Source organism: Pinus tabuliformis, chromosome 5_2 (genome assembly GCF_031772625.1).
Source record: "Pinus tabuliformis cultivar Carrire ecotype Pingquan chromosome 5_2, CPIR1, whole genome shotgun sequence".
NCBI classification, from domain to species: domain Eukaryota; kingdom Viridiplantae; phylum Streptophyta; class Pinopsida; order Pinales; family Pinaceae; genus Pinus; species Pinus tabuliformis.
Genome location: NC_142306.1, coordinates 172212715 through 172239677, shown reverse-complemented (window position 1 = coordinate 172239677; position 26963 = coordinate 172212715).

Sequence of the window (26963 nt, the reverse complement as noted above, 5' to 3'; positions counted from 1 at the left end):
AGATGGATAAGTTGCTACAAGAAATGGTCACTAAGGGTGAAAGAGTACTAAAGGAAACTCATGATGAGAACAAAAGAAATGTTAATCATGATTCCATAGACTCTAATGTTGGATCGAAGACTCACCATGTTCCAAAAATCGATATGAGGAAGTTTGATGGCAAGGATCCCGCCACATGGATATTACAGATGGAGCAATTCTTCGATCTCAATAATGTGCAAAACACACAAAAGGTACGTATGGCAACTTTATATTTGGAACCAAATCAGTTTGTATGGTATCAATGGCTTTGTTCTCGTAAACAATTTATCACTTGGGCAATTTTTACGGAAGAATTGATAGCACATTATGAGGATACAAAAAGCAACACTTTTTTTAGCCAATTGATAAGTCTCAAACAAAAGGGTTCAATAATGGAGCACATTGAGGAGTTCCAAAAATTGAACATAAGGGTAAAAGATATTCCAGAGGAGCATAGGATTGATGTGTTCATAGGGTCTTTAAAGGATAATATCCAACATGATGTGCGCCTTTGGGAACCTGATTCATTAGAGAAGGCATTCAGGTTAGCAAGAAAAATGGAAAGCAAAATTATGGCAACTAGGAAGCATACCATTCACAACTATAAAGACGGAAGTGTTGTTGCCCATAGTCTTCCACAACCTACAAGGTTGACACCACAACAATTGGAAGAAAAAAGAGCAAAAGGGCTTTGTTACAATTGTGATAGCAAATACACAAAAGGTCATAAGTGTGCTGAGAAGAAATTATTCTACATAGATTGTGAAGAGGAAGAAGAAAAGGAGCAAGAAAGGTCAAAAGAAGAGGATATATTCCAGGAACAAAGCCTAGATGAAGAACAAATAAATCCGACCATATCTTGTAATGCATTGGTGGGAATTACCACTCCTCAAACCATCAAGATAGAAGGACAAATCAAGAAGAAAAAGGTAATAGTGTTGATTGATTCAGGAAGCACCCACAATTTTATTCATTGTAGGGTAGCAAAAGAATTGAATTGCTTCCTATATCCAGCACCAGAGTGTCAAGTGATGATTGCAAATGGAGGAACAATAAATTGTTCTGGAAAGTGCCATAATATCAAGCTATCCATGGGAGAATATGTATTGACTAGCCCAATGCTTTCCATTCCAATGGGAGGTGCTGATGTTGTACTAGGAGTCCAATGGCTACAATCCTTGGGTACAATAGCTTTTAATTTTCAAGAACTTTTCATGAAATTTTCTGTGGAAGGAAAGGAAGTTGAATTAAGGGGTATTGCAGGGAAACCAAGAAAGATAATCAGCTCTAATGGCATGACAAAGCTTCTAAAAAAGGAGCAAAGAGGTGTAATTGCACAATTATGTTCGCTAGATGTTTCCACATTGGAATCATCTATTTCTCCAGATCTCCAAAAAGTCCTGGACAATCATTCCAAGGTATTTGAGACTCCCAAAGGTCTCCCACCTATGCGTGATCATGATCATGCTATTCATCTGATTCCAGGAAGTGTTCCTCCAAACATCAGGCCGTACAGATATCCATATGTCCAAAAAAGTGAAATTGAACGTATGGTTGCAGAAATGCTAGAGGCTGGTATAATTCAACCGAGTCAAAGTTCTTTCTCAGCTCCAGTAGTATTGGTGCACAAGAAGGATGGATCATGGCGCATGTGTCCAGATTATAGGGAGCTCAACAAGCTCACTATTAAAGATAAGTTCCCCATTCCTGTCATTGATGAATTACTGGATGAATTGCATGGATCAATTTACTTCACCAAGTTGGATCTTCGTTCGGGATATCATCAAATCAGAATGAAGATTGAAGACATTCCGAAAATGGCATTTAGAACTCATGAGGGTCATTATGAATTTTTGGTCATGCCTTTTGGCCTTACCAATGCACCTTCAACATTTCAAGGTTTGATGAATTCAATTTTCAAACCATTCCTTAGAAAATTTGTGTTAGTATTTTTTGATGATATACTAATCTACAGCAAGTCTTGGAAGGATCATGTTGAACATGTTGACAAGGTGCTACAACTATTGGAGGAGAAACAATTATATGCAAAAAGATCCAAATGTTTCTTTGGAGTCCAGGAGGTGGAATATTTGGGTCATATTGTATCTCATGAAGGAGTTAAGGTAGACCCTAGCAAAATTAAAGCCATTAAGGAATGGAAAATCCCCACATCCATAAAGCATCTGCGAGGATTTCTTGGGTTGACAGGGTATTATCGCAAGTTTGTTAAGAATTATGGGAGAATAGCAGCACCTCTAACAACATTATTGAAGAAAGATTCATTTTCATGGACTCCGGAAGCAACAAAGGCCTTTAAACATCTTAAGGAGGCAATGTGCCAAGCACCAGTCTTAGCTACGGAGGACTTCACAAAAACCTTTATTGTGGAATGTGATGCTTTAGGAAATGGAATTGGTGCTGTTATAATGCAAGATGAAAGACCCATTGCTTTTGAAAGTTGTCCAATCAAGGGAAAGTTTTTAAGCAAAGCTATTTATGAGAAGGAAATGTTGGCAATACTCCATGCACTTAAGAAATGGCGACCCTACCTAATGGGAAGACACTTCAAGGTAAAAACGGATCATGATAGCCTTAAATACTTTTTAGAACAAAGATTATCCTCTGAAGAGCAACAAAAGTGGGTCACAAAGATGTTGGGTTATGACTTTGAAATCATCTACAAAAAAGGGAAGCAAAATGTGGTGGCAGATGCACTCTCAAGAAAGGATGAGGATGTGGAAGCATTGTTGTGTGCCATTTCTATTATCCAACCAGATTGGATAAACGAAGCAAAGGAGGAATGGAAGAATGACGAAGAAGTGTGGGCACTTATTCGAAAGCTACAACAAGATTCCAGTACTTCTGATACATTTAGCTGGAAAAATGATTCGTTATGGTACAAAGATCGCTTATACCTCTGTAAGAATTCCCAGCTAAAACAAAAGATTCTTATGGAATTGCACACTTCTCCCTTAGGAGGGCACTCAGGATTTTTAAAAACTTACCACAGGGTTAAGAAGGAATTTTTTTGGGATGGCCTTAAATCAGATATTCAAAAGTTTGTGGCGGAATGTTTGGTTTGCCAACAAAATAAAGTTGAAACAATTAAGACACCGGGTCTATTACAACCTTTATCCATTCCAAGCCAACGTTGGGAGGAGGTTTCAATGGATTTTATCACAGGTTTACCCAAGTCTGAGGGAAAGAGTGTCATCATGGTGGTAGTTGACAGACTTACCAAGTATGCACACTTTTGTGCATTATCACATCCATTTAAAGCCAGTACAGTTTCTACTGCATTTATGGAAACAGTTCAAAAGCTACATGGAAACCCAAAGATTATTGTAAGTGACAGAGATCCCATTTTCACTGGAAATTTTTGGACAGAATTATTTTCTTGTCTTGGTACTCAGTTAGCTCATAGCTCATCTTATCATCCTCAATCTGATGGGCAAACTGAGATAGTAAACAAATGTTTGGAAGGATATCTTCGTTGCTTTGTATCTGATAAACAGACACAATGGGTCAAATGGTTGCCTCTGGCTGAATGGTGGTATAACACTTCCTTCCATACAACAACAAAAATGACCCCATTTATGGCACTTTATGGGTATCAACCACCATCAATCACATCATATTTAAGAGAAAATTCTAAGGTTCAAGCAGTGGAACATCACATCGAACATCAACAACAAGTCCTCCAACTCTTAAAGGATAACCTCGTGTTGGCACAAAATAGAATGAAACAACAGGCAGATCAACATCGCAGTGAAAGAAGTTTTGATGTAGGTGATTGGGTATTCCTACGGCTACAACCATATAAGAAAATGTCCCTAAAGCAAGCTAAGAAGGATAATAAATTATCACCAAAGTATTATGGTCCGTACAAGGTGTTGGAAAAGATTGGTACTATGGCATACAAATTGGAGCTTCCTGCAGCTTCTCGATTGCACCCAGTTTTCCATGTTTCATGTTTAAAGAAGGTTATAGGCGACAAGCTCCCAGTTCAAACAATATTGCCAGAACTTGACGAGGAAGGAAAAATTATATTGGAACCGGAAGCAGTCATAGAAACAAGAACTCGACAGCTACGAAATCGATCAATTTCAGAGTATCTTATCAAGTGGAAGAACTTATCCGCTGAAGATTCCACATGGGAGGATGAGAATTTTATGCAGAAGTATCCAGAACTGCTCAAGCGTTGAGGACAACACTTTTTTTGAAGGAGAGGGGCCTGTTGGGTCCCTATAATACTAGTGATTACCCCATTACTATTGTAGTTATACCCCTTATTTATATTGTTGTGCCCCTATTACCCACATATTGTTATTTCTGTGCCCCATAGAATCCCTCTATTATTATTTTTGTGGCTTTATATTATTATTGTTAGGTCGGCTGGATTATATTGTGACTCCTTAGACTCCTATATATAGAAAGGAGGTTTTGTCATTTGTATCATCCAAGAATTGTTCATTTATGTAATGTAAAGGACGCTGCCCCCTCGAAGAGGCTGAATTCTAAGGCGTTGATCTTTCTTTTCTATCTTTTCTTGAGCTGGTTTCATAACAAAAGATATCTCTCACAACAACAACATAAGGGTAAATATATAGGTGAAGGAGGTAGTTCATGAATTTTTATCCTTTTACCAATATAGGCTTGAGATCCACTATTTATGGGAGGATGAGCTCAAGGGACAAGGGATGAAAACTCCAAGGTAGGATAATGTTGAAGAAAGGGTAACTAGGTTCGGTCTTCATAATGACATGCAATTATGACTGATTTAAATGATATAATAAAGAGAAAAAATATTATTGTAAACTTGCTTCATGGGTTTAATGAGCAAGTGGTTTTAGAATAATATGATTTTTCATTTAGAGTCTAGAATTAATGTCATGTATGAAGAGCTCTTCTTGAGCATATGTTTAATGTATTCAAGTCTATAGAAATATGTATAAGCCCTTTAAAACGATACAAAAAGAAATCATATCAGCTCAAATAAGGAGACACAATAGTTCACTATATCATGTTGACTTATTATGGAGGCTAAGCACTATAAATACATGTGTAAGATCCACATTACAGGTAGTAGAAGAACTCAGATCCTCTAAAATTTTGGATGAGTACAAAGGTACAATATTTTGGATGGGTATAATAGAGTACAAAACTCATATTCCTTTGTAATTTTTGGATGGGTAGAGAAAAGTACATGATCTTGGATACCTCTGCAACTTTGGTGGTAATTACAATGGGTAATTACTGTAATTTTTTTTGAGATTTCATGTTACATTGATTAGACCTATCTCCTTTCAGTCTAGCCATATCTATGGTTATGAACACATCGGTGTAGGGAGAAAACACAATCATGGTCTCAGTATATTTGTGACGAGGAGATCTCATAGTGACACACTTTGTCTCAGCATACATCTTGATGCTGTCATGATCTCAGTATGATATCGAGATAGATGTAGTCATGATCTTTATGGAGACATAGTTACAAGGTGAAGATCTCAGTGAAGGTATAGAAATGGTGAAACAATAATGAATTTTTTGTTATGATTAATATTTTAGTGAAGGTGCAGTAATGATGACCTTGGTGAAGCAACAGTGATGATGATGATCTTAGTAGTGACAAATAAGAGGATTGGTGTCTTGGTCATGGAGTGGCCTAATAGGTCAAGGGTCACGGTCTTGGTATTTGTCAATTGGAATCTATATAAGAATAATTTTGTGTGGGTTTTCCTCTCAAAGAGAGAGATTTTGGCCTTGACAAAATGCCAACATCTTGTGTTTTTGTCTCTTTTGTTTTGGTAACTATTTGATGAATTGATAAGACACACTTTAATAATAACAAGCGAAGATTGTGCTAATAAGAAAAGTGAATAATACCTCACAAATAGTTATCATGGCAAGAATAATATCATTAACATAATTTTCCCTAGATTCTTCAACAGATATGATAGGATTCTAGACTTTTATCTGAGGTAAATGGTTACAACAGATCCTGGAAGATTCTGGAAGAGGAAGCTTTAGGATTCTTTCTCTTTTTACCGAATTTCTAGAATCAGCGCAACCCCAACACTGAGAAACCTACTGGTGATTAGCATAGGTGCAGAGTAGGGAAACCTGGTAGTCAACGCTAGCCAAAAAGAGACCAGAGTACATTGGTCCTTAAAATGACTGAAACAAGGTTATTTCAAGCAGAAACTCAGGGATTAGAATGAGTCATGCTCAGGGATTTTTGCAAAGATGATGAAAAAATGGGTTAAAGGATGTTAATTGATCAAGTTGAAGTCCTATTGAACAGATGTGAAAAAATGGGCTATAACATAGTATAACAAACCTTGGTTGATTTTATATGTAAATAAAATGAGACCGAGTTCATGAGACACGTATTCCAAGATGAATGTTGGGAAAAATATGGTGATGGGTATAACCGGTGATTAAGTAATGGCTATGGAAATTAAAAAGGGCATTGGAAAAGATAAAGTGGAAATGATTGACATTTTGTTTATGAAAATAAAGGAAAATAGGAGAAAATGAAGGTGAAGAGACACATTTGCATGAGAGGGAAATTGAAGGAAAAATGAAAGAAAATGAAGAAAATAGAGACCTCAATGATAAAAAGGCTTCTGAGGACCAGTTCAAAAATTTTGTTGGTTAATGTTTTGTGAGTTTAGCTTTGGAGCTCCCATTCATTCTTTCATTCTCTCACACTCTTGCACACTGAGTATTTTTGGTGCACTTTAGTGCACATTAGATTTGGATAAAGAATGAAAATGAAGTAGGAAAGTGCAAGGGAACATGTGGATCAACAACTACAACTAAATTTCTTGGCTGGTAATAGGTTGCATGTGTGATTTCCTTGCTGATTTCTGGATGCATGGTATATGCATGTGATTTTCTAGTTATGTGTTTTTATTGACATAGACATTTTCTTGGATTGAAAACGGTTTTAGCCTTGCCTTGAAATTTCCTGGATAGCCATGGTGTTGTGGGTTTTTCCACTTGATTATTTTTTGAATGGTGATCATAATTCCTTATGTATATGGGTTGGAACAAACACTCTGGAAGCCATGGAACAAATTGGGTTGAGTTACTAGTCCTTGAGCCTAGGTTGGGACACACGCTCTAGAGTGCTTGGTGGGTTGAGGTACCAGTTCTTGGAGCGGGGTTGGAAAAATGATTTGGAGCCCTGGAAGAATGTGGGTTGAATTATTAGTTCCTAGATCCCTGAACAACTTAGTTAGAGTCTGATCTAGTTGATGTTAGTGATGTCTGACTGTGTAGGTGGAGTCACTATGGTTAAGGGTTGAGGTGGTTTTTCCCATGGAAGCCTTGGATTTGTTTTGTCTTGCTTTATTCCATGAGATCCCATATTCATGCTTGGAATATGGAGCGGGGGTGATTGGATGAAAGAGACATTTGGTTAAGCCCAATCTATCGTCAGGTGGTACATGGAAGTCTGTGACTTGGTTGATAATTTCATATGTTAATATGATACATTACTTTATTGTGATATATGATCATTTGTAGAAATTATGTTGGTGATATTATGGGTGGGCTACCATGGTTTATATATTGGTTATTTTATAGTTATATGTTGGTTATATGATGTGTATTATCTATGGATCTTGTCATTAATTGTTTAGTTATCGATTAGTTGATGAATGTATGGACTAATAAGCATTTTTGCAGCTATGTGGAGAGGGCATAGAGCCTTCTTGGTAATTCTTAGATGAATTTTTGACTATTATGATAAGATATGCATTCATGGCATGTAGCTTACATGTTTTCCATATGTTTGACAAAATGTCTAGTGTTCTATGAAGTCTAGGTCAAGTTATTGGTTTGAGTTTGGAGTTTTAGCTTTGTCCTCATGTCAATAATGATTCTAGAAAGTCTCAAGCAATTTTGGGCAGTGGTCTGGAGGATGGCCTGGAATTGTGGCTTAGATCGCTGGACCACATCCTCTGAACTGGGAAATTTGTGTCACAACCATATGTAGGTAGTGTTGTGCATGTAGTTGGAGGTATATAACCACATCCAAGCCTTGTCATGCATGCAGTTAAGAGTCTAGGTTAGTGAAAAAGAGACCCAACTCAAGATTTGGTTACTTGGGGTGGTCCCTTGGCCCCTGAGTATCCTGTAGCCTTAAGGGATGTTGTGAGTTGTCAATTTGTGGTTAGTTTGTAGGCCCCACTTCCTTAACTAGAGCTTGGAGGTCAAGTTATGTCATAGTAACTCTTCGTCTCATGTTTACCTCGTCAGGCTTGTGAAATTGGGTAAATTTGGGAGGGGTGGTTACATATTGGTATTAGAGCTTCCAGGTTCAAACACTTGGATTGGATCGACAGGATTTGATTGTTATGCATGCAAGTTAGTTGTCAATGTGTTTGTTATGCATGCATTATGATGGTCATTTTTGCAATTGTGTCATCATGTAGAGGTTGATGATGTTGACGTTGAGATGATTGATATGTTGGTTTCATTATATATACATATATTGTGATAATATGGATTGACTATGAAGACGAGATAACCTTCCCTAAACATCACTAAGGTATGTTGATTATGTTTATATTTGGTTTATATGAGATGGTATACTTGTAAGAAGTAGAAGATCAAATACGACAAAAAAATGGTGGATTACAGTTCATGTGATTCTCCTTATAGATTATATGAGTAACATAGAGCTGAGTACTCCCCTAACATAGAAGATACCTTGAGAAGTTTAAAGGTAAATATCAAAATTTGTAAGGTGAATAATGATAAGATCATTTAGTCACAGGAAAGACATGCCAGAGCACTAGAAAAGAAATTATATTTCAATGTAGTGATCCATAAAAGTTTATCAGATTTACAGAGATAGGGACAACCACGGATAAATTATGGACATGAGGAAAGGAAATATGGGGTAAATGGTAGAATGTATCATGGAGAACACATGTCAGATACATATGACATTCAAAGGCAGTATATGGATGAATACACCTGATAGGAGAGGTAGTGGTTATGGGTTCTATTCTAGTTCTAGATCAGAGAGATAACATGATCATAATCGTTATCATCCTTATAGGAAGAGTGAGAAGCAATACTTGTCGGATGAGTTAAATAAATCCAAGCTTCTTGCTTTTGATGGAGATCTGAAGAAACTAGAAGATGTAGAAGCATGACTACTTGGGATGAAGAATTTCTTTGAGCTACATGATTATACAGAGGCTACGAAAGACATGATAATCATTTTTTGTCTTAAGGGAAAAGTGAACATCTGGTGGGAAGACGTGAAGTGTGTAAGAGGTATCATGACAGAGGAGTTGAGTTGAAATTAGTTTAAGAGACTTTTCAAAAAGAAGTACTTCTAAGAGAGATACTATGATGGTAAGGATAAGGAGTTCTACGAATTGAAGGTTATATCTATGACAAACGAAGAGTATATGACTAAGTTTTTGAAGCTTGTTGAGGTACGTACCATATCTTAAGTATGAGAAGAAAAAGGTTCAAATATTCATTAGTGGTTTTCCATTAAAATTTAAAGATCAGATTGAGTATGATGAGCCTCTAACATTGGAGGAACTAATTAGGAAGTTGAAACATTGTTATGAGCAGTGTAATCATAAGTTAGAGCCTAAGGAGGGTTGGAAAGGTAATGACAAGACTAAAGGAAAGTGGCATAAGAAGTGAGGAAGACTTCAGGATGTAGGTAACAAGGAGAATGCAACACTGTACAAGAAATTCAATGTAATTGACAAAGGACAAGGATTTCAGTCTGAGGAGCAAAACAAGGGTGATGGAAAGAAGCCTTTGCAGTGTTATAATTGTGGCAATGATCATTGTAGGAGAGATTGACCACAACTAAAGGTGGAAGACCTAAAATTTACAGTGCTTAGGAGGCATAGAAAATTGGGGATATTGCACAGAGTATTCCTCATATTTATGCAACATTGGATAATAGGCAGGCTGATCATTAGGCATTTATTATCAAGATGGAAGGTAAGCTTTGTGACCAAGTTGTCTCTATTTTGATTGACGATGGATCTAACTATAGTTATATAAGTCCTAACATGGTGAATAAGTGTTGCTTGAATAAAAAAGTACATGTAGAGTTTTGGTTGGTGCATTTGGCTACTGGTACCAAGAAAAAGTTTATCATTGGGTAATATCTTGTGCATTTGAGCTGAATGACATGTCTACATCAACACATCTAAATTTTCTTATGTTGGGATCATACAATATGTTGTTGGCTATGAATTGGTTGTATATTAAAAGGATAAGGTACATGTCTATGATAAAGCTATTGAGTGCTTGGATGATAATGGGGAGAAGAGAATATTGCAAGGAAAGAATAAACCTACATAAGTGAGAATGGTTACAACTATGCATGAAAAATGCATTAGCAAGAAGGGATGTGTATTGTTTGTAGTTCATATTTCTAGTGACAAAGGAAAGGATGTTGAAGATGTATGTTGTTTTGCAGTAGTTTCAGGATGTATTTCCAGCAGAGATTTTAGAGTTATTGCCTCTATTGAGTTGATGTCGGGAGAAACACCAACATCTAAGGCACCTTAAAAGACGAACACTATGGAATTAGTGGAATTGAAGTTGCAACTCAAGGAAATGTTTGATAAGGGATACATTAGGCCAAGTGTGTCCCTTGGGGTGCACCAATACTGTTTGTGAAGACGAATGATGGTACTCCCAGGTTGTGTATTGATTACAAGTAGTTGAATAAGGTGACTATCAAGGACATGTATTGTTTGTCACAAATTGATGAATTTTTTGATCGGTTGAAGGTAGTGACACTGTTCTCGAAGATTGACTTGAGATCAAGATATCATCAAGTACACATCAAAGAAGTGGATATTTACAAAACCACATTCCGTAACATGTATGGGCATTATGAGTTTGTAGTAGTTCCTTTTGGTCTTACTAATACTCTAACTACTTTCATGTGTTTGATGAATAGTGTGTTGCATCCTTATCTGGATAAGTTTGTGATAATATTCATTTATAACATATTTATATATTCTAAGAATGAATAGAGCATGTAGAACATCTAGCAATAATGTTAATATTGTTGAGAGAGTATTAGTTGTATGCCAAGCTTAGTAAGTGCAGTTTCTTTCAGACATAAGTTCATTACTTGGGGCATGTTGTTTCCAAGGAAGGCATAATAATGGACCTGAAAAATATTAGAGCTAACATGGAGCGAGAAACTCCTAAGAATGTGGATGAGGTTAGATCATTCATGGTATTAGTAGGTTACTATAGGAGGTTCATAAAGAACTTCTCACAGATTGCCTATCCTATTACATATTTGCAACAAAAAAGAAAGAAGTATGAATTGAATGAGGAGTATGCAACTAATTTTGAGCAGTTGAAGCATTTGCTTACAAATGATTCGATCTTGAAGATTGCATATCTCGAAAAAGGGTTTTTGGTATGTATGAATTCTGACAAGAGAGGACTTGGTAGAGTTTTGATGTAGGGAGGAAAAATGGTATGCTATGAGTCAAGGAAGTTGAATGAGAATGACCAGATAATATGACTCATGATCTCGATTTGGTAACTATCATCCATGCATTGAAGATGTGAAGATATTATCTTCTTGGTAGGAGGTTCATCTTGATGAGCGACCATAGTGGGCTGACATACTTATTTGATCAACCTAATATGAATGTTAGGCAAGCTAGATAGTTGGATACTCTTAGTGAGTTTGATTTCGAGATCATGTACATCAAGGGAAATGAGAACATGGTGAGAGATGCTCTTAGTAGAAGAGTGTAGGTGAATCACATTGCAACAATGAGTACTTATGGGACAAACTTGCAGGAACAGATCTTACAGGCAGGACAATAGGATGAAAGGTATCAATAGTTTAGATACACGTTACAACAACATGGTACAAGTGATCAACATGTGGATTATCATCTCAAGGTAGATGACTTGGACAAATTTAGGAATATGATTTATGTGCGAGATGAAAGTGAACTCAAGAAGGTTATCTTGAGGGAGTTTCATGTTAAGTTGTATTCAGGTCACCCAAATAACATAAGACATTGACAACAATTAAGAAGTTCTATCATTGGTCAAACTTGAATAAATAGGTGGTTGAGTTTGTTGCGAGATATTTGGACTATAAGTAGGTAAAAGCAGAGTGTAAGCATCCAAGTGGTTTATTGAAACCAATTCCAATTCCATAGTGGAAATGGAAGTCAATTCCATGGAATTCATTACAGGTTTTCCAAGGACATCCTGATAACATGATTCCATCATGGTTGTGGTTGATAGGTTAAGTAAGGTATCTCATTTCATTGCAGTTAAATCTACGAATTCAAATAGCGAGGTAGCTCAGATTTTCATCAGGGAGATAATGGGATTGCATGGTGTTCCCAAGAAGATTGTATCTAAAATAGATGCCAAGTTCACTTCCAAGTTTTGGAAGGAATTGTTTGCAGGTTTGGGGACAAAGTTGGATTTCAGTACAACTTATCATCCATAGACAAATGGACAAACAAAGAAGGTCAAAAAGATACTCGAGACCTTTTAAGGATGTATGTTATGCATCAACCATGGAAGTAGGAAGAATATATTACATTGGTTGAATTTTCTTTTAATAATGGGTATCATGAATCTTTGAGGATGAGTCCGTTTGAGACACTTTATGGGCGGAGTTGTAATACTCCTATCAGCTAGAGTGATCCAATAAACAAGGTACTGATTGTACTGAACATGTTGGCTGAGATGGAACATGAAATGTAGATTATTAGAAGGAATTTGAAGGAAACACAAGATAGGAAGAAGATTTATGTAGATCATCACATGGTATTTAAGGAATTTTAGGTTGGGGAACATGTGTACTTATCATCAAGCCCAAGAGGAGCTCCTTGAGGATTGAATCATGTGCCAATATGACACCTTGATATTGCAGACCTTTTGAGAACCTTGATAGGATTGGACCAGTGTCCTACCTACTTGCACTACCTACAACAGTGAAAGTCCATGATGCTTTCCATGTTTCATTTCTTAAGAAGTATGTCCAGGATGTTGATCATGTGATTGACTAGTTTGTATTGTAGGTGGAAATAGAGGGAGAATACCATCCAGAGCTACAATGCATATTAAAATAGAAACAAATCATGCTCTAGAACATAGCAATCAATTAAGTTAAAGTGCAGTGGAAGAATTTTAGGCCTGATGAAGTTACATGGGAGATGACTGATCAAATGTAGGCTTTATATCCTTGATTATTTGCTGGTTCAAGCGAGTTAGGTTTTGGTATATTTATATGCATATGGATGTTTTTCTATATACCACAATGAAATGTGCTATAAAATTCTAATAAGCAGTATGATTTTCATGTTTTTTTTTTATGTTAGTCATGGTTTGAAACAATTATTCATTGTAAATTCTACATTGAGCTATGTTATAGAGCTCCACAGGAGGTGTGTTTGGTTTTTCAGTGGTTTATTGGTCATAGGTGTCACAGTATACCGAGGATGGTGTTCCCCTAAGGGGGAGGGGTTTGTAACAAACCCTAGTTGATTTTCTATATAAACAAAATAAGACCAAGGTCATGGGACACATATTCCATGTTGAATGTTGGGAAAAACATAGTGATGGGTATCACTGATCTAGGTGGATATTGGTGGCCACCCATCTATTCCACTTGGACCTCCACTGTTGCTTCTTTCAATTTCCTTAATTGTAGCACAACTTATTATTTTTGACATTTTTTTCGGGTCCTAAACTTTCATAGCCGTTTTGAGGGCCTAAATTACGTTTTTTGGGAAAACATAGAGATCGAAAAAGTACAAGATCAATTTGCCAATATTTTTTCAGCCTCCTATTGGAGATTTTTGAAATGAGGTATTATGATAGCAAACAGAGATCGTATACCAAAGTTATGACTCTGGGAAGTTGACGATCCAACTAACCCCAACGAGGCCCACCAACTTTTGGCGCTTCATATCTTAAGGTTAGGTTTCTGGATATTTAGGGTTTCGCATTATTTCTTAATGATAAAATGCCTCCCAGCTTCCTTGTAACATAGTTCAGAAGGCATGTAGCCACCACATCTCTTCTCAGAGATAAGCTACCATTGCATGAACTAGTTTATTTCCATTATGCATTTAACACTTTTCAATACTTTTCTATGAATGAATTGAAGTTTTGTTGTCACTGTATCTCAATGTTTTTGTTCATATATGTATTTCATTTTGTTCCTTCCTAAATCTGGATTAGTGGTGTCAAAGTGGTCTTCTCTTGCTCTATTTTTCTAGAATGTCCCCAATGAGGTTGGGGTATAAGGAATTAGGGCTCGAACTAGTTGAAACTTTACAAGACTGGCTTCACTGACCCCGACGACATCCCATGATGGAAGAAAAGATAGAAAATGGAATGGGATATTCTTTAAAAATATTTCTTGAAGAAGCCTTCGAGTGACAAAGAAACAAAGTGATGGATTTTTTTCCCAAATCCTTCGACGAATGCCCACTGGTGATGCATCTTCATCCAGCAGTCACTTTAGAGGTGACCACCCCCTTAAAGGTACAAGTAAACTTATATATCCCTATATTAAAAGGTAAAATGGATGCATATTATATAAGTGGTTGAATCTGTTGGAAGGTACTTTTCGGTCCATATTTTCTTCGATAGGGAGAATATTACTTTTGCACTGGTTAAGGTGGTTCCCCATGTCTAGGACTGGTGGGAAACTTACTGTGAGAAAAGGGTTGAGGAACCCTCTCTATTTACAACTTCTCCCTTTTTTAACTCTTTTCGAGACACTATCAAGGAACAATATTACCCTATGGGTAGCTATGAGGACAAGTACATATAATGGACCACACTACCATAATAAAGGGACCAAGATGTGCATGAGATAACAAATATTTTCATACTCTACACACAAAGGTGGGTATTAAAGACTCTGGGCGACATCTAGTTCTCAAGTACCACAACTATCTACACAAATAAATTTAGGAAGAAGTGGAGTTCCTAGTCATCTCCTCGCTTGGTGCAACATACCAATATGCTGCCAAGATTGAACAAAAAAATAAACAAAAGAAGCACAACTTTGGATCTGTGAATCATAAGTAGGCAAGAGAGCCCCCAAACTACATAACAAAGGACAAAGCTAAGGTGAGGTGACCCAGGAAAACCCATCGAATCCACAAGTAAAGAATAACACCTCAAAGACAATGAAGGACATAGGAAAATCGTCTGAGTTCCATAAGAGCCCCATTCACAATACAAGTGAGTGTCGAGCCAAGCAGTCAGTGGTGGCCGAGATGAAGGCTTCAGAGTCAGATGCATTTTTAGACTTTGAGTCAGAAACCAACAAGAGGAATGATAAAGGGAGGCATATTATTGATGCAAAGCCCAACGCCACCATTTCCACACCAAGATCGAAAATATTGAGGCTGAAGATCTAGGGGAAGCAGAGCATGTATTTCACTTGCATATGTGGGTGAATGGGTCTCTTCTGTAGTTCATTGTCAGGGAAAATTTTAAGAACCCCCCTTAAATTTATAAATATAATAAATGGGCGAATCTCCATGGTATATAGGAAAAATGGAAGGCGATTTTATCAATAATATAATATGTATATATAATTTTTTGGCGAATCTCTCACCAGGCATGGCAAATATTTTACTCAATTATAAAATCTTGTAAGATCTTGGCGAGTCTTTCACTAAATAATAAAACTTTGTAAAGTCCTAGTGAATCTTAGCATAGGCTACATGCTGGTTTAATTCCCCCATTTAAATAGGCTACATTCCAGGTGAATACCATGGGTCAATACCATGTGCCATTTTGGTGAATACCATGGGTTAATACCATGTGCCATTTTTATTTTTATTAATTCTAATATTAGGGTTAATAATGGTTTTTTGCATGGTATTAATAACAATGTAGTCCATGGTATTTGTCCCATAGTATTTTGGCCTAGGTTTCACCTAAATATAACCCATTTTTTGAGTGTTCGTAAATATAAGGTGACTTATGGAGTAAATATAAAAAAATGTTTTGTTTGTTTACCATACCTCTCGTTTATTTATATTTTTATTAATTTACCATACCTCTTTTACAAATATGGTATTTGGCCCATAGGATTCACTTAAATAAAACCTCTTTCTTGAGACTTCATAAATAGAATGAGGGTTATGGACTAAATATAAAAAAAGGCTTTATTTATTTACGATATGTCTAGTTTATTTATATTTTTATTTATTTACCATATCTTTTGAGTAAGTATAAAAAGACGTTTTATTTATTTACCATACCTCCACTTTACTTATATTTTTATTTGTTTACACCCTTACATGTATATAAGGTGACTTATGGAGTAAATATAAAAAATGTTTTATTTATTTACCATACCTCTCATTTATTTATATTTTTATTAATTTACCATACCTCTTTTATAAATATGGTATTTGGCCCATAGGATTCACTTAAATAAAACCTATTCTTGAAAATGGGCGAATGGATTCACTTAAATAAAACCTATTCTTGAGAATGGGCGAATGGAAGGTTGTAAGTCCTAATTTCAAGGGCTAAATTTACCTTTTTTACCCTCTCCCTTAAAATAAGGTGGGCTATTTGAGGTGATTTGTAAAAATGTACTATGATACAAAATATTCGCCCACTAAAAATTTAAAACCCCTTAATTTCGCCAAAGGGCGAACATTCGCCCCTAAAATTATCCTTGTTCATTGTCGACAACGAGAGCCAAAAGAACCACATTTCCATAGAGGTCATGAAGCAATTGGGCCTACCTACCACACCACACCTGCAACATATACTATGAAGTGGATTCACCAAGGATGAGATCTTTGTGTCGGCCAACAATGTCACCTTTCCTATATCATAAAACCCTTCATAGATGAGGTACTTTGTGATGTTTCTCCTCTTGAAGTTTGTGATGTATTATTACACCAACCATACTTTTGGAAGCATCATGTTGCATGTGAGTCGATGCCTTGCACCGTTATTATAACTTTGGGCAGTAAGTTATACAATATACCAAAAGTAGCCTTGCCTACCACCATCTCTTTGATATATACTAAGAAATGCAGTAAGAACATGTCCTAGATTAGTAAATTTATTTCTTTTTTATTAATTCTCAAAGTAAGAGGAATATTGTGGCCACATCCATGGCCCCTGTGAAAGGTTTCGCTGCACAATAGAAGCATGAAGATAAGGTCGTGGAAGAATACATGGGCATCTTCTCCTCATTCATAGGGGTACCCTTACACTATTAGGTCAAACAATCTATTGATCTGACTCCCAGAGCACCTGTATCCAATGGGACGATATACTGCTGCTGCATACTGGAAAATGAAGAGATCAAGCATGTTGGAAATGCAACAAGAAAATCCTAATTTAATTTTGTCCTTGAATTAAATTAGGAATAAAATTGTAATTCCACATCTCATGACAACTTGTATTAGTTAAATAAGTTAATTTGACTTAGTTGGCTTAGTTAATTCGATTTGAGGGTCTATCTTGAGTCATTTAGAGTGTCTCCTAATTTATAGGAGCCCTGGTTGAGTTTATTTTGAGTTGTAATTAATTAATTCAGTTTAACTGAGTTAAAGTCAGTTGAACTAGTTAGAACTCATGGAGGAACTAGTGTGAGGTCTAGTAGTATAGTGTTGCTTGCAATAATAAATCAGTTAACTGATGATTTAGTCATAAATAACTCATGAATGTTAGATATGAGAGTTACTCAGTTGATATTGGAGTTCAAGGACAGTGTAATATTAGCTATATAATCGTCTGAATTGTACAAGTGGTGCATGCAGTCAGAGGAAGACCAATGATGGATTGCACAATTCTTTTGAGGAATTTCCCTAATTAATAGGGGGCTAATTCACAATGAAAAAATGAAAGGAAATAGGGACGTGGGAAAGTAGGAAATTGGTTAATTATTGGCCTGGGCTTGTCTAGGAAGATGTGAGACAAATAGGGATAGTGCAGAGGTTGCTCGGGCTTGAGAAAAACATTGTAATATTCTCATATTTTCTAACTAATGCAATATATAGATAGCAAGGGTTTTTAGCTGTGGTTTTCCCTAGGAAATCATTGTGTAATATGTTGATTGAATTCTTTCTCTTGTATGCTTCATGATTTCACGATCATTTAATTATTTCCGCTAATGAGTAGAGTAGATTCAAGTCTATTTGTTTTAGTAAGTTACAATTAGTAGTTTGAATCTATAAGGAATTTGTACATGGTATTAGAGCAGAATATCTCTAGAAGATGATAATATGAGTTTTATTTTGTAGGTGAAATCGAATTTGCAGTATCATACTTCAAAGCCAGTAGGATTTTATTCTACGGATTGAGACTCGAATATGCCCTTGAGGGTAGTTCGAACTATATTGCTTGGAAGGATAGGACAAAGGTAGTTTTAGAAGATTATGAGCTTAAGGAATTCATAGACAAAGATATTCTTAAGCCTCCAACAGTTGATGCTCAAGATCTGGAAGAGTGGAGAAAATGTGTTGCAAAGGTGAGAAGGATTATCCTAGAAGGAGTTCAAGATCATATTGTCCTGAACCTCCATGGTAAGGAGACTCCATATGAAATGCTAAAGGCCTTGATAGACCTATTTAAAAACAATAGTGACCAAAGGAAGTTGGAACTGAAGGAAAAGATTAGAAAAATCAAGATGGAGAAGGGTGAGACAATACCAAAGTGCTTGACCAAGTTCACCCAATATCAAGATGAGCTTGAAAGTGTTGGTGTGATAGTTGCTGAAGATGATATGGTCAACCTAGCACTTCCAGGCCTTCCCAAGGGCTAACACAACTACCAGGACTTAGTAAATTGGAGGGAGAAGCTACCCGAGTGAGAGTGTTTGTGGTACGACTTGGTGTAAGAAGAGATTCGATGGAACACCAAATAGGATCCTCATCCAAGCATGATGATGAGGAGAACTGTGCCTTAGCTAGAAAGGCAAAGAAAGGGGAAGGGAAGTCATACCATTCCAAATCAGATTCTAGTTAGGTTGTAAATAAGAATGACTTGTCAAAGATTAAATTTTTCATTGTCATGAGCTGGGAAACTATGCCACGAAGTGTCTGCTCAAGAAGGCTGATAAGATGTCCTCAGGAGGAGCGACAGGTGAAGCTCTTGCTTCAAAATTCGAGCAGGATTTCACACTCATCGCTTGCATTGTGACATCAATGATGGGTAGTGTGTGGTATCTAGATAGTGGAGCCTAATTTCATATGACCAACAATAAATAATTCTTTAGTGAATTGGAGGAGAAGGACCTCAAGATGCACATCAAAATGGGTGATGATGGTAGGTATAGTGTGACTGAAATTAGTACTGTTACCTTTTAGAGGGAGTCTAGTTCTCCTCCCACATTAAAATATGTCATGTATGTTCTAGGTTTGAAGAAGACTTTGGTTTCAGTTTCCATGTTGGAGGACCATGGCTACGATGTGATATTTAGCAAGGGAAAGGATTTCCTTCATCACATAGCCTCAAGACAAGTGAAGTGGATAGAGGTTTGGGTGAAGAACCTATAAAAATTGGATGTAGAAGAATGTGTTGCTTTGAGCATAAAATTAGAGAAGGTGCAGAGTCAAAACATCAGTGAGTTGTGGCTTAGAAGATTGGATCACTTGTAGCATAGAGCTTTGAAGATCATGCAAAAAATTTCTACAGGACTTCACAAGGGTAAAATAGAGTAGAGAGACACATGCAAAGGGTCTACATTGGGGAAGTACACAAAATCTACCTTTCATGATAAAGATAGCCGAGTGCAAGTGATCCTTGAAAGAGTTCACTCAGATATTTTTGAACCATTCTTGATAGCCTCCACGACCAAGCATAGGTATTATGTATATTTGTATATGATTTCTCATGTAAGTGTTGGATTTTCTTCATGCATAAGAAATATCAGATTTTCTCTATATTTTATGAATTTAAAGCACTTGTTGAGAAAGACACTGACAGGAAAGTTAAATCTCCTAGGAACAATAACGATGGAGAATATGTGTCGAATGAAATCAAGATTTTTTTTGCATCAAAAGGAATTCGATGGGAGTCAATAGAACCCCATAACCCAGAACAAAATGGGGTGGCTGAAATGAAGAACATAAGTATTGTGGGATTTGCATGAGAAATGTTACATGATCAGGGTCTATCTTTGCACTTGTGGGCTGAGGCATGAAACACAACTGTATATGTGAATTACAAGAGTCCTCATTGGATTCTCGAGATGAGTACACCAGAGGAAGATTTTTCAGGTAAGAAACCATATGTGTCACACTTCAAGATGTTTGGTTCATCAATTTAATGTCATGTTACCAAGGATGCAAGGAAAAGGCTAGAACCAACAACTGATTTGGGAATATTTGTGGGGTACATTGATACACCTCACAACTATCGGGTGTACCTACCATCTCACAAGATGATAGTGATTTATAGAGATGTGAAGTTTGATGAAAAGAAGGCCATGAGATGTTCCCTCAAGAGGGAGCTTTAGTTGCATCGAGAAGAGGAGATTTTAGCTCCAAAGGAAGAACCTCAGGATGATGTGGAGCAGCCACATGTAGAGGAGTAGAGAGTGGAAGCACCCACTCATGCATAGACTTCCATAGATGGAAGGAAGAAAACCAGAGAAGATGACATATTGATGCAAGATGCTAGAGAGAATGTGGGAGGACCCACTTCACAATGCAAGAAGAGGACATGAGATCGGTACACTGGCTACATGGATATGATGAGCGAGAGTGTAGATATTGAGCCATCCTAATTCAAAGAAGAAATTCAAAAACCAATATGGGTTGATGCCATGGTTGAGAAGTATGAATCCATTATCAGAAATAATGTTTGGGAAGTGGTCCCAAGATCAAAAAACAAGTCAATGGTGAGTTCCAGATGGCTTTACAAGGTAAAGAAAGCAACAGATGGGAGTGTAAAGACACAAGGCAAAATTTATGGCGAGAGGGAATTGATTAGGAGGATTTTCTCTAGTAGCAAGGTACTCTTGGATCAGATATATTCTAGCACTTTCATCGCAGATGGAATGGAAGATACATCAGATGGATGTGAAAACAACATTCCTCAATGGTGTGATTGAGGAAGAGGTGTATATTGAGCAACTGAAAGGATTTGAGACCTTCAAAAGAGAGTCACATGTGTGCAGAATCAAGTGAGTGTTGTATGGACTGAAACAGGCACCCCATGCTTGGTACACCAAGATTGACAACTATTTCATGAGGTCGGGCTTCACCAAAAGTGAAGTAGATGCGAACCTTTACCATATTTTGGTGGAAGGTAAATTGTTGATTATAATATTATATGTCATTGATTTAATTCTAATAGGTGATGAGAAGATAGTTGTTGGCTTAGGGGATCCTTAATCAGGTTCAAAGTTAGCTGCGCCAACCAAAAAACCCTACACTACTAGCCCTTTCGACAACAACCTGTGTAGCGCAAGCTGTAGTATCACCCGAAGTAGTATGGGGGGATGCAAGAACCAAGTTTTTTCATCTAGAGACTAGTGTGATGTCTTCCAATGCCTCAGATATGCCTTCGCACAGATCGATACACTCTTAGGGCGCATTGCTGTAATTCGGTTAAAATAGCCTTTAGACCTTCGCGAAGGTCCACGAACAGTCCTTACGGACCTGTAACAATCAATTTTTCTACTTATGTGCATCAAAGAGCAGTCCTAAATTAGGGTTTGCGCAGATTTAATTAAGTTATCAGTAAACATTAGAAAATGCATTAGAATCTTCATGATAATACTTAAACATGCATTGCGTACATCATTAACACTTATTCAAGAGAATCACATAACATTCAATCAATATTCCATAAAACACATCATTCATCGACAACATATAATATTAACAGAAGTAATATAAAATGCAAGAATTCTTCTGAAACTATCTTTATTGATCTTCAATTCAGGATTACAGACTCAAAACTTCCCTGCACACTCAACTGCAGGGGTCTGCGCACTCAACTGCGGACTTTACCTAGGCCTATGCACACTCAGCTGCAAAGCCTTTCTTCTACCTTACCCACTTCTCTTTGCTATCACTCCCCCTTCTTATCCATCCATTATGCCTTAGAATCTCTAAGACACACCTATTTATATCCTTTTTCATACAATTCCATGGGCCACAGACCATGGGTGAATCTCAAAACTGAATCAAAATTTACATAAAAAAGGGGCTAAACCCCTTTGACTCCTATTCATCTATGTGCTCTGCATCCACAAATCACAGAGACTTTACATTATTTACAAAAACTAATCAAAACTTGGGTTATCTTAACCCCAAAATTGACCCAAGGGACCCCATCCCAATGAGCCCCCAATACAAATATCATGACTCACCCTTGAGTCACTTTGCTGGCATTGCGACCTTACTGCGAAGACCCCCAACTCCACTTGGATTACTGCAACTTTGGCAACACTCTGTGTTGTTGCCTGCTTGACTTCTTCAACCAATTTTTCCATGGCCAGTTCTTCTATCAACCTCACTGTTTGTTGTTTCTTCTGTAGTCCTTTAAGGTTATCTTGAATGGTAGTCGTGACTTGATAAGCCTCCTCCAACCATGGCTGCAACTTGGTCTTTAACAAGGCCTCCTTCTTTTGTGCTTCCTCCACCTATGCTAGTAGCTGCTTTCCTTCCTGTAGTTTGGCAAGGCATTGCGCTGGTGCTAAGGAGCACGCAGTCACCTTGACTTCATCATATTTCCGTTGCAACTCCCTTACCTCTGTGTTTAGTGTTTGTAGGTTCGGATCCTCCTGAATATTGGTCGCTAGCTCCATTTCCTGCTCAAACAATGTTGCACAATCAGTGACTGTGGCATCCAGGGTAGCCTTGCCTTCCTTTTTCGCAGCTCCGCCCTGCTCCCAGACCTCAGGTGGAGTAGTGGGCTACAACTTTAACTGCAGCTCTATAATCTTCATTTTGAGCTCAAACAGACTCGTCCAACCTTTTATTTAGCCTCACACACACTAGTGACTAGTTTTCTGATTTTGGCTTCTAGTTGGTCATCCTTCGGGGTGTGAAACTCATGAACTATCTTGCATGCCTCTGCTACTGCTAACTTCAGAATTGAACTACACATTTGAAGTGCCTCCTTTTCCTTCAAAGCGTGCATTTTTTTAGCAAACATTTTCTCATTATTGACTTTGTACTCACTTATGAGGTTGAAGGCACGCTGCTCCCTAGTTCTCAATTCATCTGCCACCCCTGTATGCAGCACGTGGAGGGTCTCGTTGGAGAGTGCCACTATATTTAGTCAAATGTTCTTGATTGTACTTAGGATAATGTGATCATTAGCAGACTCTATGTGAATGGACCCATTTGGTAATGGTATAGTTCTGAGGTCTATGGTCCGTACTAGCTCTATTGCTTGGCTTATCCCAGTTGTCAAGCTCACTTGCTTCACGCTCGCTTTTCCGAAGCCCACTTGCATTCTTCTTTCTTGGATCTGTATCTCGTGTAGATCCTTTTGGATGCTCCCCAACATCTACATGTATTGCTGCTCAAACTGTTGCAACACTTTGGTCGTGGTATCCCTGATTTTATCACCGATCTCATCAAGATCACCTTCTGTTAACACCATGGGATCAACCTGTGACTTATCCAATTTCTACTTTTTCCGTGTTCCACCCTACTGCTCCTTGCCATGTCTCTTCAGAATAAATGGGGTGCTCTGCTCCTCATCGCGTCCGCCGCCTTGTCCTGAAAGCTCCTCTTCCTCCGTCTTCGGCAAAGGTGACTTGTCACATTTTTGTGACTCGCGTTTCCTGTTCCGCCTACTCCTTGGCAGCGCATTCTTGCTCCACACGAGCCTTTTCTGTGGCTTATTTTTCTGTGTTTCCAGGATACTCGTAGCTTGCTTAGCTACCTCATTTCTTTTCTATGTGATATAACTTTTCGCACTCGTGCTTGGTCCAGAAGCTAAGTCTGACGGGGCGTGCCACTCTGCAAGCCATTTCACTACAACCTCTTGCACATCCGTTTTTGTCACCAAATAGGGCAAGTCATGCCATTTTTGCTCTGGATCCTTCCGCGCTTGGATGTATACTTTGTGGAAGTCAACTTTGAATGCCGCGTAGGCTGACAGCTATGTGAACAAGGTTGGGGACAACCTCGGATGATGATTAATGGCCATGCGGAGATCCATTTCCATAAGAACCCAAAAGATTTTCATCTCAGAAATCCTTTCGACATCCTTTGTAGACTACAAGGAAGCGAATTGCGTTGCCTCTAACAATCCTTCCTAGAGTGGAGGAAATTGGCTATCCTCTGGTAAATTCCATGCAACTACGACAATTGACAATAACAACCAAGCATAATGAAATGAATTGGTTTCATCCTAGGCCTCACGACAGTTCGCCAGGAACTCCTGACAGAGGTATATTTCCCATTTAAACTATATGCATTTCACACACCACACAACAAGGGAAACTACAGGCACTGTACCTTCGTAAGCGCAACATTTTCTCATCACCTTCCATGCTAAAATCTAGGTAGCCAATTGAACTGTTGGGTCTGTTATAGAAATAATTGAATACCCTCGCGACTTCTTAAGGAGGCTGTAAACCCTCTTCATCCTCTCTGCTAGGTCTTTTTCCCCAGTATTTCTGCCAAACTCCTTGGCCAAGTTCACACCTTTATGAGGTAGGTGCATGATTCTATGAATGATCATGTTTGTAATGGGGATATGCCCTCTTAGCCATAAACAACCATCGTGCATGAGTGTGAGAAGCTGGCGCATATAGATTGTGTTAATTGGGGTACGGTGATAATGGGGTACCCATAGCAGATTGAGCGTGCTCGACACCGCAAACCCATTCCTCCGTTTCCAACACTGTAACACCTGATTCTGCATAATAGACCCTGCACATATACTTGTTCTTTGCCAAGTGTGGAAACCTAGCATGATCTGCAAGGTCCCAATCGTCCATTTTCAACAACGGGATCCTTGCGAGCTGCGAACCTCCAAAAGGGACTTGCTTAGGTAGTAGGGGTGTGGAAATGGTGAACTTCTTAGAATCTAGGTCCATCGTGAACTTTGCTTTTCCCTTCCACAAAGGGATATACTGAGGTAGCCTTGTTATGGGTTCTACTTCTTTAGTGTCAATATTCTCTGTTCCCTTGGCTTCTTTTGCTCCAGGTCCACTACTTTCTTCGGCTGCTTATCTTTCTTCTATTTTTCCTGGGTTTCGGTATGATTGCTTGGGGAAGCGCAGACCGACACTAACTTCTTCTGCTTGTCCTTCTTTGATTTGGTTGGTTGGGTTTCTCTCGTAGGGGTAGGCTTCTGTCTAGGTGACCTCAACGCTATAGGCACAAGAGCCGGAGCTTCCATACTTAAAACTTTTGGGGCAGCGGTCTCAGAGGAAACATCACCAGTACTAATGGTTTTAGTAGGACTTGGCGCATTCATAGCGATTATGTTGGCGATATTATGGCTGAGCTGCCATGGTTTTTATATTGGTTATTTTATAGTTATATGTTGGTTATATGATGTGTATTATCTATGGATCTTGTCATTAATTATTTAGTTATCGATTGGTTGATGAATGTATGGACTAATAATAATTTTTGCAGCTATGTGGGGAGGGAATAGAGCCTCCTTGGTGATTCTTAGATGAATTTACGACTATTATGATCAGATATGCATTCATGACATGTAGCTTACATGTTTTCCATATGTTTGACAAAATGTCTAGTGTTCTATGAAGTCTAGGTCAAGTTATTGATTTGAGTTTGGATGTTTAGCATTATCCTCATGTCAATAATGATTCTGGAAAGTCTCAAGCAATTCTAGGTAGCGGTGTGGAGGATGGCCTGGAATTGTGGCTCAGATATCGGGACCACATCCTTTGAACTAGGAAAGTTGCGTCACAACCATATGGAGGCAGTGTTGTGCATGTAGTTGGAGGTCTATGACCACATCTAGGCCTTGGCATGCATGCAGTTGAGAGTCTAGGTTAGTGAAAAAGAGACCCACCTCAATATTTGGTTACCTGGGGTGGTCCCTTGGCCCTTGAGTGTCTTGTAGCCTTAAGGGATGTTGTGAGTTGTTAGTTTGTGGTTAGTTTGTAGGCTCCACTTCCTTAACTAGAGCTTGGACGTCAGGTTATGTCATAGTAACTCTTCGTCTCATGTTTACCCTTGCAGGCTTGTGAAATTGGGTAAATTTGGGAGGGAGTGGTTACATATTGGTATTAGAGCTTCTAGGTTCAAACACTTGGATTGGATGGGTGGGATGTGATTGCTATGCATGCATTATGATGGTCATTTTTGCTTGTGTCATCATGTATTTTCAACTTATCCCCTAATTTTTTACTCTAATTTTGAGCGGGAGTACTCATTGGATGAAAAATTTAATTCCTCATCCAAGGAGTACCCATGCTGCATACTTTTGATGGACTCTGCTACACAAAAAATGAGAAATACATGAAAAACGTGATTGCAATCACATTTTCTCATGTATTTCTCATTTTTTTTGTAGTAGGGTTCATCGAAAGTATGCTACATGGGTACTCCTTGGATGAGGAATTAAATTTTTCATCCAATGAGTACCCCCACTCGAAATTTGAGTAAAAAATTAGGGGGATAAGTTGAAAATACGAGTTAAAAAAGTAGTTTATTATTTTATTATTTTTTAATATTTATCCTTTTTTACTCCAAAAATGGTGAATCATCCCCATGGTTGACATCATCATCTTGAATCCTATTGGTTCTTATAAAGTTTATTTTGGTTGTATATTTTTCTTAGGAGGCCCATCTTAGACCTCAAAAATCCCCTAATGACTACAGGTACGCGCACATCCCAGTCATTTCGATGCACGTTGCAAATCTTCATTAGCATGTTCTCCAAAATCTTATTGATGGCTTCAACAGTCCCATTGGCCTGCGGGTGATATGGTGTACTTTTTG